Source organism: Falco naumanni, chromosome 8 (genome assembly GCF_017639655.2).
Source record: "Falco naumanni isolate bFalNau1 chromosome 8, bFalNau1.pat, whole genome shotgun sequence".
NCBI classification, from domain to species: Eukaryota; Metazoa; Chordata; class Aves; order Falconiformes; family Falconidae; genus Falco; species Falco naumanni.
The window spans coordinates 35,971,695-35,986,302 of record NC_054061.1 but is presented as its reverse complement, the minus strand read 5'-3'; the positions used below and the strand labels follow the sequence as shown (position 1 = coordinate 35,986,302).

Below are 14,608 nucleotides of genomic sequence, written 5' to 3'. Positions count from 1 at the left end.
GCAGAGGGCTATGAAGATGATGAGGGGACTGAAGCAGCTCCCTGATGAGGAAAGGCTGAGAGAGCTGGGCCTGTTTCGTCTGGAGAAGACTGAGAAGGGATCTTACCAAGGTCTACAAATATCTTAAGGGTGAGCATCAAGAGGATGGGGCCAGGCTCTTTTCAGTGGTGCCCAGCGACAGGACAAGGAGCAACAGGCACAAAGTGCAACACAAGAAGTTCTATCTGAATAAGTGGAAGAACTTCTTTACCTTGAGGGTGACAGAGCACTGGAACAGCTGCCCAGAGAGGTTGTGGAGTCTCCTTCTCTGGAGACATTAAAAACCTGCCTGGACATGATCCTGTGCAACTTGCTCTAAGAGAACCTGCTTTAGCAGGGGTTGGACTAAATGATCTCCAGAAGTCCCTTCCAACCCTGACCATTCTGTGATTCTGTGAAAATGGGAAGAGGAAAAACATACAAGAATCTGAGAGAAAGATGGTTTTCTGGCAAGGAGGAAAAGGAATGCAAGAAAACAATCTAGAGCTGTGCACAGTTAATCTGCTTTTCATCTTGCTTGCAGTGACATAATTGAGGGTGAAGCCAGATGGATGTCAGAATCAGTAGAGAACCAAGAAGAGAATCAACACTAACATGCCTGTGGTTTGTCTAGGCTCCCTTCATCTGTCTGGATTCAAGGCCTGGTTACTAATGTGTGTGTTGTCTTCAGAATATCTTCAGCTGGAATATTCCAAGGTACCATCTGGTTTCTTTCCTGCAGATTCAGATTAGGAGCACCATGCAGGCAGTACCCCGCCTCCTCAGAGCCCGGGCTGAGCAATGACCCAAGTGCTGCAGCCAGATGCATGCTGTAGACTAATACTGTAAGGGGACTGGAGAAGAGCATGAATAGACCAGAGGTACCCCTGCTCCCTTCCTAGCAAACAGTGGTTCCAGCTCTTTCATCCTCTGAACATTTAAGAGTATGGTTTGCGTTCCAGTGTGTGAATACATGAAATGTCCAACTCAAACCTGGAGCAGTGACAAGTCTATGCTGTCGTAGGAAATCTTCTGAAATCCGGGTAATCACCTATAAAGGTTTTATAGTACAACCAAAATTCAAAGAGAAAGCAGAGAAAGAAAAATGTAAATTAAAATTGTATCGCAGTTTTTGAGAAGGTCTTCCCAAATTCTATGAAAGTTATTTATTAGTGATCTTTATTCACACTCCTCAACGTCACAAACAATTCATGTTTGCCCAATTTGAGATGTTACTACCCTTTGCTACACAGAATAATTGAAGATCCAAGTAGTTAAAAAAAAAATCCCTAGAATCTGTATGAAGAAAAAGGTTTTGTGTTCCAGTTTATTTTACTACTACTGCCAGGTTATTTGGGAGACACATCACCACTAGATAAACAAGCATTGATAATACCAGCATCTGTTTAATAAATATTATATTATAAAGTATTGTTCTTCCACTGTCCTTTTAAACAGAACAAGTTCCTGAAATTGAAAGTCCAGTAACAAAGGGCACAAAAAGAACATGAAATCTGGCAGCAAAATAGTGCTTTTTAAACAATAGGCTTGCAAGAGCAACACCCTGTTGTACGGCTCAGTAGAAGGGTACTGACAAATAGTGGAACATAAAATGCCCCATCACTAAACTCTTTAACATGATAAAGGTTCCTAAAACCCAAGCCATTAAACCAAAACCCAATACAGCAGCTTCAAAATGATGCTGAATTATAATATATCACTTACGGGTGGCCTTAATGCTGAATCTGGGATGAATTACATGAAAAAAATCACAGGAAATTTTTAACACAAAAAAGAAATCTGAAAGGCAAACACAATGACTGCCATAACAGAGAGTTTAGCAATTCCAAACACAACATAAAAATGTTGTGTGCTTGAAGGCTGTGCTAAATTTTCCTCTGAGAGTGTTTTATGGGATTGTAACAGAAACAAAAATATCCTGACAACTTGAAAGAAAAATGAGTGACTTATTAGACCAATTGATAAAGCTGGAAAGAATAGACAAGCTTCCAGGCATGCAGGTGCTTCTTTGGATCTGAAATAGAAACGGCAAACTTCAAAGCTAAATCCAGGTTAGGAACAATTGTGCTGAGTTAGGACATCTGCTTTGCTTCAAATGTTTATTAATTTCTTTTTTAAAGGCTATAAATGATGACCTGGGAAATAAATTTATAATAATATAGCCCAGTAAATGGATTATTATTTCTAAAGCAGGCTTCAATTAGAAAGGGATCTAAGGAATAAAACTTACCCCAGCAAATCTGCACAAAATCACATTGACTTTCCATAAGATTTACAAGCCTGTTTGCTTACATTGCTTTAGAAAATATTAATTGGATTCCTAAGTCACTTAGATGCTTTAGAAGATTTTACTTTCACTGAAAAAGGCAATAAACAAGTCAGGGTACTGCCAAGGAGTGGATACACATGGGTCCTTTTTGCTTATGCAAACCCTACTGTGGCTGCAGAGCCAGCTATGCTGGGCACTGGTGTATTTGCCCGAACAGACCTGGTAACAAGCTCAAAATTTAAGATCTGATATAAGCACAGACAACAGACAACACCAGGCAACACTAAGCAATGCTCTGAGGTGGCTCAGCTGTAACACATCTCTTACGCTAGTCCTGGTGATGATGTAAATATTGTTTTCTAAGTCTGTCATTTGTATTACTGAAACTTTTCACTAGAGAGGGTAGGGAAGGTGAAGCAGAAAAGTAATTTTCTGTTATTGGCCATTCAGGAATTTCCAAGCTGTTACTTTTTCAATTATCTACAACAGTTTCCTTGTTTTTAGAATGAGTGCATGATATCATATCCTGAGCCCTTCCCTTTTCTTCCAGCTTTCCAAGGCACTAGGAGGAGTCCAGCTACAGTCATCGTATGAATTGGTCTGTAATACTGTAGTGGGAGCTGCTTCTGCCATCGTCCGCTTACCTGCCTTATTCACACTCCTGAAGAAATTGCTGCTACAGGACGAACAACCCTTTAAGCACAGTGAGTATCTGCTAAGAAAGCAAAAAATCTATGTAGCTTGTGAAGTTGCATTGGAAAAAGTTGCATCGCTGCTCTATGTATTTACATGTATGTGCAGCTAGGGACACAAGTACAAGTGAAGGGAGAACTTGCTGTCATTATCCATCACCGAAGTGACAAGGCAAAGGAGATTCCTGCCCCGGCTGGGGTGAGAAAAGGGATAGCAGTAATGTAGGAGGCTCTTGGAGTGCAGAGACTGGATTAAAGGTGTGGGGCAGGTCTAGGAAAGGGCCAAGGTGCATGCACTGTGTGAAGCCATGTACCCATTTGCTGTGGACAGACAGGAAAAAACAGCTGCTAAAAATGCACACAGAAGCAGCTGTGTGTGGGCACATGGCATTGTGTTAGTGCTGGATGGCAAGTACCTCTTGTTTATTCTTAATCTTGCTTGACTTGCTTGAATGCAATAGTACTAGCTAGTAATAAGCAAAATAAAAGGAGAATAAAAGAACTAGTTTTCTGCACTAATCTCCACTCATCCCTAAAGCATACAGGCCGAGTAAACATTAACAGTGAGTCACTGCTTCTTTTTAGTACAACTATATAACCCATGGTGGCATTATTGTTACTTCTGCACTTCTCTGTCTTGGTCTTTGGCTCTGAAACAGAGCTAATGGCTCTGCCATTCTTGTTGGAGGGCCTAAGGTTTTGTCTAGATGTCTCTTCAATGTTAATTTATTAGAAACTGGTTAACTGTATTAACATTTATGGTTATATTTATAGTGTATAAATAACTTACTATGATCCAGAATTCACACCATAAAAATGTTACAATGAAAGCGATTAATTGACTTGCATTTATATCTACCAAATTATATTGTGGAAGTTATTTATTAAGCTAGGAACTTGATTTTAAAATAATAGAACACCTGAATTTTCCTGTGCATGTTGCTCTGGTGGCATACCAAACACCAACTTCATTTCAAAGTTGTAAAAGACTTACAACCATGCTTTACATAAAGGCCTCACTCTGTTTTGAATGGAACCAACAGAAATCAGTGGTGATATTTTTGTGAATATTCAAGATAACAACAACTGGCTTCAGAAACGTGCAAATTAGTTTTGTCCTTTCCCCAAATGGTCTTTGGTGAGGCAAGCAACTGTACAGGAAACACATAACCTTTGAATGTCATTGATCACACTACCTGATCCATTTTTTCTTTCTCACTGAGGTTTTGAGCATCTCATTCATAGGGTCACAGCACAATGTTAGTAAAAATCATTTTTTGTTATCTGTTAAACTGCATTGTGAGGTAAAAACCCTTCAGTTAAAAGTTGCTGGACCCTTTTCTGTTGTTGATGTAGTTAATTTTATGACAGAACAAATCTGCCATTTCCTACAATATAGTTATTATAAGAGTAGCAGGATGCTAAAGATGTGCTGGTGCGCTGCTTGGTCTAACCCCAGTAAGCACTGAGATTGCTGTGCTAGAGGTGACCCTTAGCCCACCGGCTCCAGGGTGCTGCCTCTGACAGCAACCTGTACTAGGTGCTTCTGATGCAGTTGCAATTAAGTCCAGAGTCAAATAGACTTCACAGGAGGGTTTTTTTAAATGCCTCTCAGCTATTAGTTGACTTGTACTGTGCAACATGAGGGTTTTTTAACTCTCTCATTTCATAGAGCATCATGGTGGATATTCACATTTCCATGTAAATGTTTGTTTCCTGAATTCACTGAGATCTTGTTTCCAACAATTTCATGTGGCAATGAGTTCAGTAAAAACTGGGTTTTTAAAAAAACATTATTTCCTTTCTCCAGATTTAAAACTGCTGCCTTTCACTTCAATTAGATGTAAATTTGCTTATACATCATAGAAGAGAAAAACTCACCTTAGTCTTTTAATTGTGTGCTTTACTGAAGAATGACAATGCAATTTTATTCTTAGTTATAGTTTGTCTGTCTAGTGTATGGCTATGCTTTTTTTTCAGTTTATAATCTCATTTCAAGGGCTTCACCCACAGTTTTAGAATCATAGCATCATAGAATAGTTTGGGTTGGAAGGGATCTTTAAAAGTCATCTAGTCCAACCCCCCTGCAATAAGCCGGGACATCTTCAACTAGATCAGGGTGCTCAGAGCCCCATCCAACCTGACCCTGAATGTTTCCGGGGATGGGGCATCCACAGCCTCTCTGGGAAACCTGTTCTAGTGTTTCATCACCCTCATCATAAATAATTTCTTCCTTACATCTCACCTGAATCTACCATCTTTCAGTTTAAAACCATTACCCTTGTCCTATTTCAATAGGCTCCACTAAAATGTCCACCCCCATCTTTCTGGTAAGCCCCCTTTAAGTATTGAAAGGCTGCAACAAGGTCTCCCTGGAGCTTTCTCTTATCCAGGCTGAACAACCCTAAATTTCTCAGTCTTTCCTCATAGGAGAGGTGTTCCATCCTCTGATCATTTTTGTGGCCCTCCTGTGGACCTGCTCCAACAGGCCCATGTCTGTCCTGTGCTGACAGATCCAGAGCTGGATACAGTACTGCAGGTGGGGTCTCCCCAGAGCAGAGCAGAGGGGCAGAATCACCTACCTTGACCTGCTGGCCATGCTTCGTTTGATGCAGCCCAGGCTTTCTGGGCTGCGAGCACACATTGTTGACTCATGTCCAGCTTTTTATCAACCAGAACTTCCAGATCCTTGGCAGGGCTGCTCTCAATCCCTTCATCCCCCAGCCTGTATTAATATCAGAGGTTGCTCCAACCCAGGTGCAGGACGTTGCACTTGGCCTTGTTGAACCTCACAAAGTTCATATGGGCCAACTTCTGGAGCTTGTCCAGGTCCCTCTGGATGACATCCCATCCCTCAGGTGTGTGAACCCCACCACTCATCTTGGTGTCATTTGAAAACCTGCTCATGGTGCACTCGATGTCACTATGTTATTGATGAAGATACTAAACAGTACTAGTCCCAATACAGACACCGATCTCCATCTGGAAATTGACCCATTGACCACTACTTTTTGGATGCAAACTTCCAACCAGTTCCTCATCCACTGAACAGTCCATCCATCAGATCAGTATCTCTCCAATTTAGAGAGAAGGATGTTGTGGGGTACCATGTCAAAGGCCTTACAGAAATCCAGATAGACGGTGTCCATAGCTCTTCCCTTGTCCACTGATGTAGTCACCCCATCATAGAAGGCCACCACATTGGTCAGGCAGGACTCGCCCTTGGTGAAGCTGGCTGTCTCGAATCACCTCCCTGTCCTCTATGTGCCTTAGTATAGCTTCTAGGAGGATCTGTTCCATGATCTTCCCAGGCACAGAGGTGAGGTTGACAGGTCAGTACTTCCCAGGCTCCTCCTTTCTACCTTTTCTAAAAATGGGTGCAGCGTGTCCCTTTTTCCAGTCACCAGGGAATTCACCTGACTGCCATGACTTTTCAAATATCATGGAGAGGGGCTTGGCAGCTACATCAGCCAATTTCCTCAGGACTCTGGGATGCATCAAGTTAGGTCCCATGGGCTCCTCAGGTGGTCACAAACCTGATCTTCTCTTACAGTGAGAGGGACTTTGCTCCTCCAGTCCCCGTCTTGCAGTCCATCCATTTAAGAGGTGTGGGAAATTGCCAGTGAAGACTGAGAAGGAAATGTTGCATACCTCAGCCTTCTCCTTGTCTGTTGTTACCAGTTTGCCAGTCTTGCTCATTGAGGTGGATGCGCTTTCTTTGACATTCCTTTTCTGGCTGACATACCTGTAGAATCCTTTATTATTTATTCATTGCATCCCTTGCCAAGTTCAGCTCCACCTGTGCCTTGGTCTTCCTGACCCCATCCCTACACAACCGGGCAATGTCCCTATACTCTTCCCAGGATACCTGTCCCTGCTTCCACTGCCCGTGCATTTCCCTCTTGCCCTTTAGTTTCACCAGCAGGTCTTGACTCATCGACGTTGGCCTCTTGCCTTGTTTTCCTGTTTTCTTACACCTAGGGATTGAGAGCTTTTGTACTCTGGAAAAGGTGCTTAAAGATCTGCCAGCTCTGTTCTGCTCCCTTGTCCCTGAGGGCAGTTTCCCTGGGGCCCTGTTGACTAATTCCTTGAATAGCTGGAAGTTTGCTTTCCCAAAATTCAGGGTCCTGACTTTACTCTTCACCTGACCCATATCCCACAGGACTGCCAACTCCGGCAGTGTATGATCACTTCAGCCCAGGCTGCCTCCAAGCTTGATGTCACTGATTAGCTCACTTGCGTTGGTGACCAACAGGTCCTATAGTTAATTATTTTGTTGTCATGCTTAAAAACTTCAAAGATGAAAGAGATGTGAGTTTCCTCTATAGAAACCACCTAGCTCTGCTTTTGTATCCTGTTTATGTATGTGTTTAATAATAACTTTTCCACCACCTTTCATCCAAGAGATGTTAGGTGTACGGCAAAAGTTTAATTAATTAATCTCACAAAGAACTTGTGAGGTAGGTTCCCTCATTTTACAGGTGAGACAGAGAGTGACAGTTAAATTAAGTGACTTGCTTAATATCACACAGTGAGCCAATGCTAATGCTGAAAATAGAGTTAATGTCTTCTGGTTCTTTGCCCTGTGTTTTAATCATCAAACCAGACTAAGCTGAATGAACCCCTTTAATTATTAAAATAATTGTTCTCAATTTCTTGTTAGACTATGATGTTTCAATCAACTAAGCAGCTGAAACACTTGCAAAAGCTTTCCTTGCTTAGGACTTTTTTAGTCTTTCCTGTTCAGACATTGCTTCAGATATCAGCTGAGTACGTTTGTTTACAGTAATCCTGACCTTCCAAAATAGACTGAAGCAGAATAAGGAACACAGTTACAACTCACAGCCATCTCTTTGCTGTCAATGTAGCAATGCCTTTTTTCACACTCCCAACAGCCATTCTACTTAATACCCGTAGCTTTAATTAATGAAGCATAGTAAAGTTATTGCCCCACAGAAGCAGAATATCAACTGCTGGTTATGCTGTCATGACTAAATGAAAATGTAGCCAAAAGCACAAAAGAGCAATTGTGTCTTAAGAAATCTCTGCTTAGAAGTATGACTGTGAACTATACGCTGTGTCATGTCTGAATAAACTGGTACATAAAGAGGTGCGACCCTTGAAAACGTGTACAAGAATGGTACCTGTGTTCAGGCTAACGGTATGCTCCAGCAGCTTTATAGCTTTTCTGAGTATAGTCCACATATTTGTTTATGCTGATAGGACATATATAAATTTTTCCAACACTCACCACCATACCTGTTTGATAGTGTTTTCAGTATAGGAAAGAATAAATGGCCTAGAAAATATGTACATAAGCATAAGACTGAAAGAGGCTCAGAAGAAGAAATGAAGAAATAATATTACCATGGCTTGCTCCCTATTAAACCTGGGTGTAGACCCAGCTGTTTGTTATGCAGCCTTATACAATGCTTTGTATCATATAGTATTTTTGGTGTGTGTGAGACAAGCAGCACAAGGCTGTAGTCAGCTCCAAGATTTTTATAAAGACTTTTGCCATATCTAATGACTAGGGAATTGCTGTGCAAGCAGCCTTCCAACTTAATTGCAATTTAACTACAAAATACCTTAAAAAATCAACTGCTTCATTGCTGAATGCAAATAAGCTCCTAGGTGGTAAAATCAGTCAGTAAGCACTGGCATGCTGTATTTATGGAAACAACTCTAAAGTCATTTAAGATGTTGTAATTGTAAAGAAAGAAGTCACATCTTGCCTACTGAACTGGGGGCTAGACAGAAGGTTCCAGGTAACGAGCCAAGGAGAGATGTTTTGAGAAGACCACCGTTTTCTCTGCAGGGTCAATGCTTCTAATTTACCATGCTGTTTCCCTTTGGGGTTTATCTTCTCTTCAAAATGTTAACTATGAGCATATTTTACGCTTTGCCACTAGGACTGTGTCATCAGTGGTCAAGTGTCCAATATTGGTCAGAGTACTGCTCCAACTTCACTTCCATTCTGTTAGAGGCTAAGGTGTTTTTCTCACAGACTTGGGAAAATGGCCTGATGCCAAGTGATGAGCAATTTGCAAGACAGTGCTGTGTCTGTGCCCATCTATCAGGGCTAAAGATGCTGCCTTTCAGTGGAGTTTTTGAAAACCAGGCAGGATTTGCCCAGCACCAAGTGGACAAAGAAGATACTTCTGTGATTTTCATAAGACTTTGAAACCAAACCCAAGAAAGTAATGCAAATAATTGAAAATATTTCTGTGCCTCTTCAGTTTTGTCTCCTTTTATTCATAGTTTCTATTATTAACTCATCAAATGAGTAACGGTAATCAAGTTTGAGAAGTTGAACATTTTAATCAAACATTAAATAATACTTATGAAAAACAGGGTTTGAAATTATAATGTGCCTAGGTGTTCTCTTCCAGATTGGGAATAGAAAGAAGGCTTTGTGGTCTGTGTGTCTGATCAAAACTAACCAAAACAGCACAAATTAAATACATGCTCACACAAATCATGGGCAGAGAATCGTTTTCACCAATGATTCACCTGATAGGTATGAAGAATGAGCTGGCTTGAGAAAATCAGAAATTGCTTGTGGATAATCTGAATGACAGTGGAGGATGCATAGTACAGTATCACATTTAGGAAGAGATCTGATAAAATAAGGGCCTTGAATTCTGGATGTAGACGTTATGTAGAAGAAGTCATACTTGTTTCATCTATTACTGAAGAGAACAGAAAACAAGAGAGCCTTTATGACTAAGTAGACACCATGTTATTTTACATAATTATTTAAGATCCTACTTTCAGTGGAAAACCTCAATGTGTCCTGCCTACCTTAGTAATCGAATTACTAATCACTGCTCTTTAACAGGTCTATTGCAGCCTCATTCTGTTGATTCAGCACAGAAAGAAAACATTTTAGGAATGTCTGTTATTCAAGCAGTGGGATTATAAGCATGGTAACAGTACATGTTTGTGAAAGGTATATGCTGTCTGCCTTCATTCCCCATTTGACAGTGAGAGAGAAACTGAGGTACAGCCATAGTGCTACTCTGAAGTTAATATAATGAATATATTATTATGGAGATTTGATTCGCAGAATTGAGAAAGCATTTGTAGTAATATGGTGCTTATACATTACAGCCAGAAAATGAAACAGAAAAGAAAGTGAAAAGAAATGCATAATGAGGGAGTTGGCCAGTTTAGTTCCATTTATGCAAGCACAACGAAAGGGAAAAAGCTAAGGAATGCCACAAGTAATAAAAAAGTCCAATATCATTTACCTTAAATTGTATTAATTATAAAAGGTGGAGTTAGTAATGCAGGCAAGGTACATTTTTTCCAACGTTCCTTATTATGTGTTAATCATGGCACTTGTAAGGATCCAAGAATCTTGGATCATGCAACTTGCAAAATAGCACTAGTGTGTTTCTTGCTGGAATTAGGTATAGCAAGGCAAGTACAAGCTGAAACTGTAAATATGAGGAAGGGCTTTTCTGTTCAATAAATCAAGCAGTTTCTGCTGAAACTAGTTTTGCTTGAGGACTAATTTGAGGTTCCAAGTGTCTTTCAGTGCTGACAGCTGAAGAAGGTAGCCCTGGGCCAGATTGTAATGTTCACTCCTTGCTCTAATGGGCGGATGTGTTTAATTAACCTTTGTTTCTGCAGAAGCAGACATTCTAGCAAGCTGCAGGAATGCTAAAGGAGGGAAATCTAAACAACACTGAACCTAGGCACATTCTGTATATCTAGTACTAGGCAGAGAATGTTAATATAGCCAAATACTGTTTCCTAGGAGATAGGTTTGTATAAGCAACTTCTGTAAAAGAAATTTAACATGGTTCCCCCTGTAGGGCTCCACCCTCCCCATTAATTTCACAAGACCCAGCTATGATCCCATGTCCTTGGGACTCTTGTGCCTGGTTAAAGATTGGACACAGTTCTCCCAATGAGGGTCACAAAAGCATGTATTCAAGGTGGAAATGTTCTTAGCATTGTTTGGGTAGAGTTAGACCTGACAGTCTTGCTGCCTGTTCCATGCCCAGCGGTGATTTCTCCAGATACCATAGCTTGGGCAGATCCTTCCCAGAGTTTCCCGTAAAGTGCACATCTTAGGGGTTATAGCTTATTCTTCAGAAGGCATATGGCAAGTCTAATGAAAAGCAGATATCCCTTGCATAAGTTGCTGAGGGCACTGTTTTTCACTTGAAAAACGAAAGCACTGTAGATTTCAAGTAATACAAATACAGCAAACTCCCGGCCACAAGGTCCCTTGGCCCTAATCTTTCACTAACAAACGACCGACTTTGCATGAGTGTTTTGAAAGCATGCAAATCAGAGCTTATCTTCTCTGACCTTCATCAACTCCCTGCCACAATAGCATCATTGTTTGGTATCTCCTCCCCTTAGTAAGCTGCACCCTCCATTCCTCTTGCTTCCTTTCCAGCCCAAATCTTTCCATCTGAGAGACTTTTTAAAGCTCTGCTTTGCCATCTAGTTTTGTTACTACTGTGATCTAAATGCCAACCTCCTTCAGTCCTGGTTGTGTCAGTCTCAGTTAGCCAAGACCCTATTTTTACTCAAAAGGTGCCATTTAAACTTGAGTGATGGACATTCTTTCTACTCTTGTAGTTTTACAAACAGGGTGTATTTCAGAAACGTTTAGGTTACAGCATTTTTCTTACTGAAACTACACAGTAGCAACACAGTATCTCAATTATAAACAGTACTTTTCCCACCTCAGCACTGCGATGCAGAATGCTTCCCTTCATAGTACCGTGCAGCCATTTCCACACTGCCGCAGTACATAGAAACTAGTGTTCAGGCTGCAATTAAGTTAGCGAATTGCTAATCCCATGCTTTGTCCACTGGGTTACTGTTCCAGAATTGAGAGGTGTACACAAATGATGTAACCAAGGAAAAATAAAACTGGCTACAGTTGTCAGGATCGTAAATTCAGTGTAATTCTTCAGCTTGTTCATACTGGCCTCTGTATGTTTCTAGTAAGGACTGATGACTCCAAATACCATAAGCTGTGTTAAATTCTTGGGTGATGACAATTTCCTTTATAATGTTGCCCAGTGTGTGAGATTATAGAGATAGGATTGTGTAGGCCTGCTACAAGCAGACTGTCTTATTGCAGAAAGAAGGTTTGCACAGACTAAGGAGAATCTTTATGTCCAGAATGTGGACATAATAGACAGTGATTTCCAAAAGCTCTTAGCATTGGCCAAACTCACAGCACAGTCCATGGATGTAGTCAGGCTGAGCTGACAGAGATTACTTTTGAAAATTCTTCACCAGCATGGTTCAACATGCAGCCCACTGACCAAACCTGGTGTGCAAGATCTTCTGTCTGGCCTGAACAATCTTTTTTATGGAAATTCCAAGGAGAGAGCTGCTGCCTCATCCCAAAGAGAAGGAATGGTAGGAGGATGATTCTTAACCATGCTTCTGAGAACAGCACCCTGATACAGACAAGTTGTTGCTGTGCTTCTGTCTGAATGAGTTTGTGAGTGCTTGGGCTTGTGAAAGAAAATACCCCTACATAGCCTGCTTCATTGTCTCCTTGTTGGGCAGGTAAGAACAGCAGCACTCCTCCACCACTGCCACTCTCATTTGCTGCTTGTTGGGGGCAGGGGGCAGATAGGACACACCGTAGGGAGCAAGGGACAGTAGTGTTCTGCTGCAGCCTATTGCTCCACTCAGCCTCCCCCTCAAACCTGCTTCACTGCCCAAGTATGAATGTATGAATAGTAGGAGGTATGAAATCACAGTCCTGAGTTGTTATTGATTGTCATCTCGATAGCCTGGCCTTAAACTGGGGTCTGACTCATACAGCCTCTGGGGCTTGACTATCCCATTAATATACTTAACATTGCTGTAGGTGTCACTCACTGAGAAGGAATATATGTCAATACATTTGTATTCTTTTGTATTTGTGTGTGTCTCTTCTTTGGCCATCTGCATGTGAGGCATGACTCAATTTCCCTGCACAACTGTGTAATTATGGAAATAATTTCAGTAAGAGTGAATTCTGTGTGCATACAAGGATACAGGATTTACGGGTTAATCATGCAGGCTTTTTATTCAAGTGAATACATTCAGCAGAAGTCCTATCTTCCTTCAGAACAGGAAACATAGTGCTGATGGGGACTGAAAAGATGCTGCTGTCCTTAGAGTTGACAGCACAGCTCGTTCACTAGTGGGAATAGGCACCATTCTGAGCTAATACAAAGATTAAAAGCCAATGGAAAGAATTACAGTATCAGCTTAATTTTAACATAATATAAGTATGAATTATCAGAACTGAGAGCTCTCCCTTAAATACAAGTTTAAACAATTTCTTTATCTTCAGGGAGACTCGTTTAATTGAGATTGATGTAAATCTCAGCTGAAACTTCTGCTTGAGGAAGAGTGCTCCTGGATGAGTCCATGGCTTGGTTTCAGCACATGCAGCCAGTATGTACAGTACAGGGGAAAGCTACATCAACTTTCAGTCAAGCTGAAAGGGTACCTCTTCTGGTTTTGATAGATGGCAGTTAATTACATTTTTCCTCTTTGGAAGAGGTATACACTTCTTTCTTTTGTTAGCTTGTCTGATAATGGCAGGGGATTTTTCTGAGGGTAATCTTGGAACAAAACAGCAGCTCTAGGCACTCTGTCAGAAGCCAAATACAAGGGAAGGGTGGAGTGAAGTTGCTATTTGCTAATAAGAATAGTCTACAAGAAAGTTTCCTTATCTCTCTTCAATACTTGTTCTTCAGAAAGTAACTATGATGAAAAGGCAGGAGCTATTCTTCTCTGCCATAAATTCTTTTCCGATAAGTCTTTTGGAAGAAATCACAATGCTATCTTCATTCAAATCCTTCCTAAGATGCATTTCTTCCATAAAGTGTTTCTATGCTAATCCACTAGGCGTTGCTATTTACATTTTTAAAAGAAACAGATTACTAAACCTGGATTGATTGTAGATTAAGAATTCCTAAATGCATGCATGTCCCATAGGAAAGCATAGTCCATGGGAAGAATCTATTGCCTCCTGGCAGTAGTTCTTTGTATTGTGTTTTTTTTTCTTATTGTTGATTGTAATCTTTACAGGGAAGGGGCGTTTGTCTTTATGCACCTTTAAGGCATCATATATGTCTGTAACTTTATGCAAATTAGTGAAGATCAAGAAAGAAACAAGAAGTAATTTTACAATACAAATTAGCTTTGCCTTGAATAGCAGTTAAATTCTACTCCGCCATCCCAGTGTAAATCCAGACTTGGTGCTGAAGTCACTGCAACGTAATATCGTCATAGCTCTTGATGCAAAGAAGACTGAAAGGGAAAGGAGGCCAGTAATGCCGCATCTAATAGATTCATTCCCATTATCTTAGACTATGCAAACATTAAATAACCCCATTTGTCTCTTCAGGACATGTTGGCTCTATGCTGCTTTGTGCTATAGGCTGCTAATACAACTCAGAAATGTGTATCTGCTATTTAACAGTGTATGAAGCAGTGGTTCCTAAACCAGGTGCTATACTAGTGAGGTCACAAGTTTCAAATGAGGTCACAAGATACATGAAATTAAATTTGATCACATATTTATGCTAGTATTGGGAGTTGCATTAAATTCTTGCTCTACCATAGC

General features: G+C 40.8%; 1 protein-coding gene across 2 annotated transcripts in view; it reads left to right on the top strand.

The window, feature by feature from the left end:
- Positions 1-2,873: 2,873 nt before the first annotated feature.
- Positions 2,874-14,608, top strand: part of RALB (RAS like proto-oncogene B) — a 49,483-nt gene continuing 37,748 nt past the window's right edge. The window contains exons 1-2 of one of the 2 annotated variants that reach the window (XM_040603506.1): positions 2,874-3,012; positions 6,554-6,703. The gene's annotated coding sequence lies outside the window, so the exon portion shown is untranslated. The remainder of the gene's footprint in view (positions 3,013-6,553; positions 6,704-14,608) is intronic. The other variant, XM_040603505.1, reaches the window with a different exon arrangement.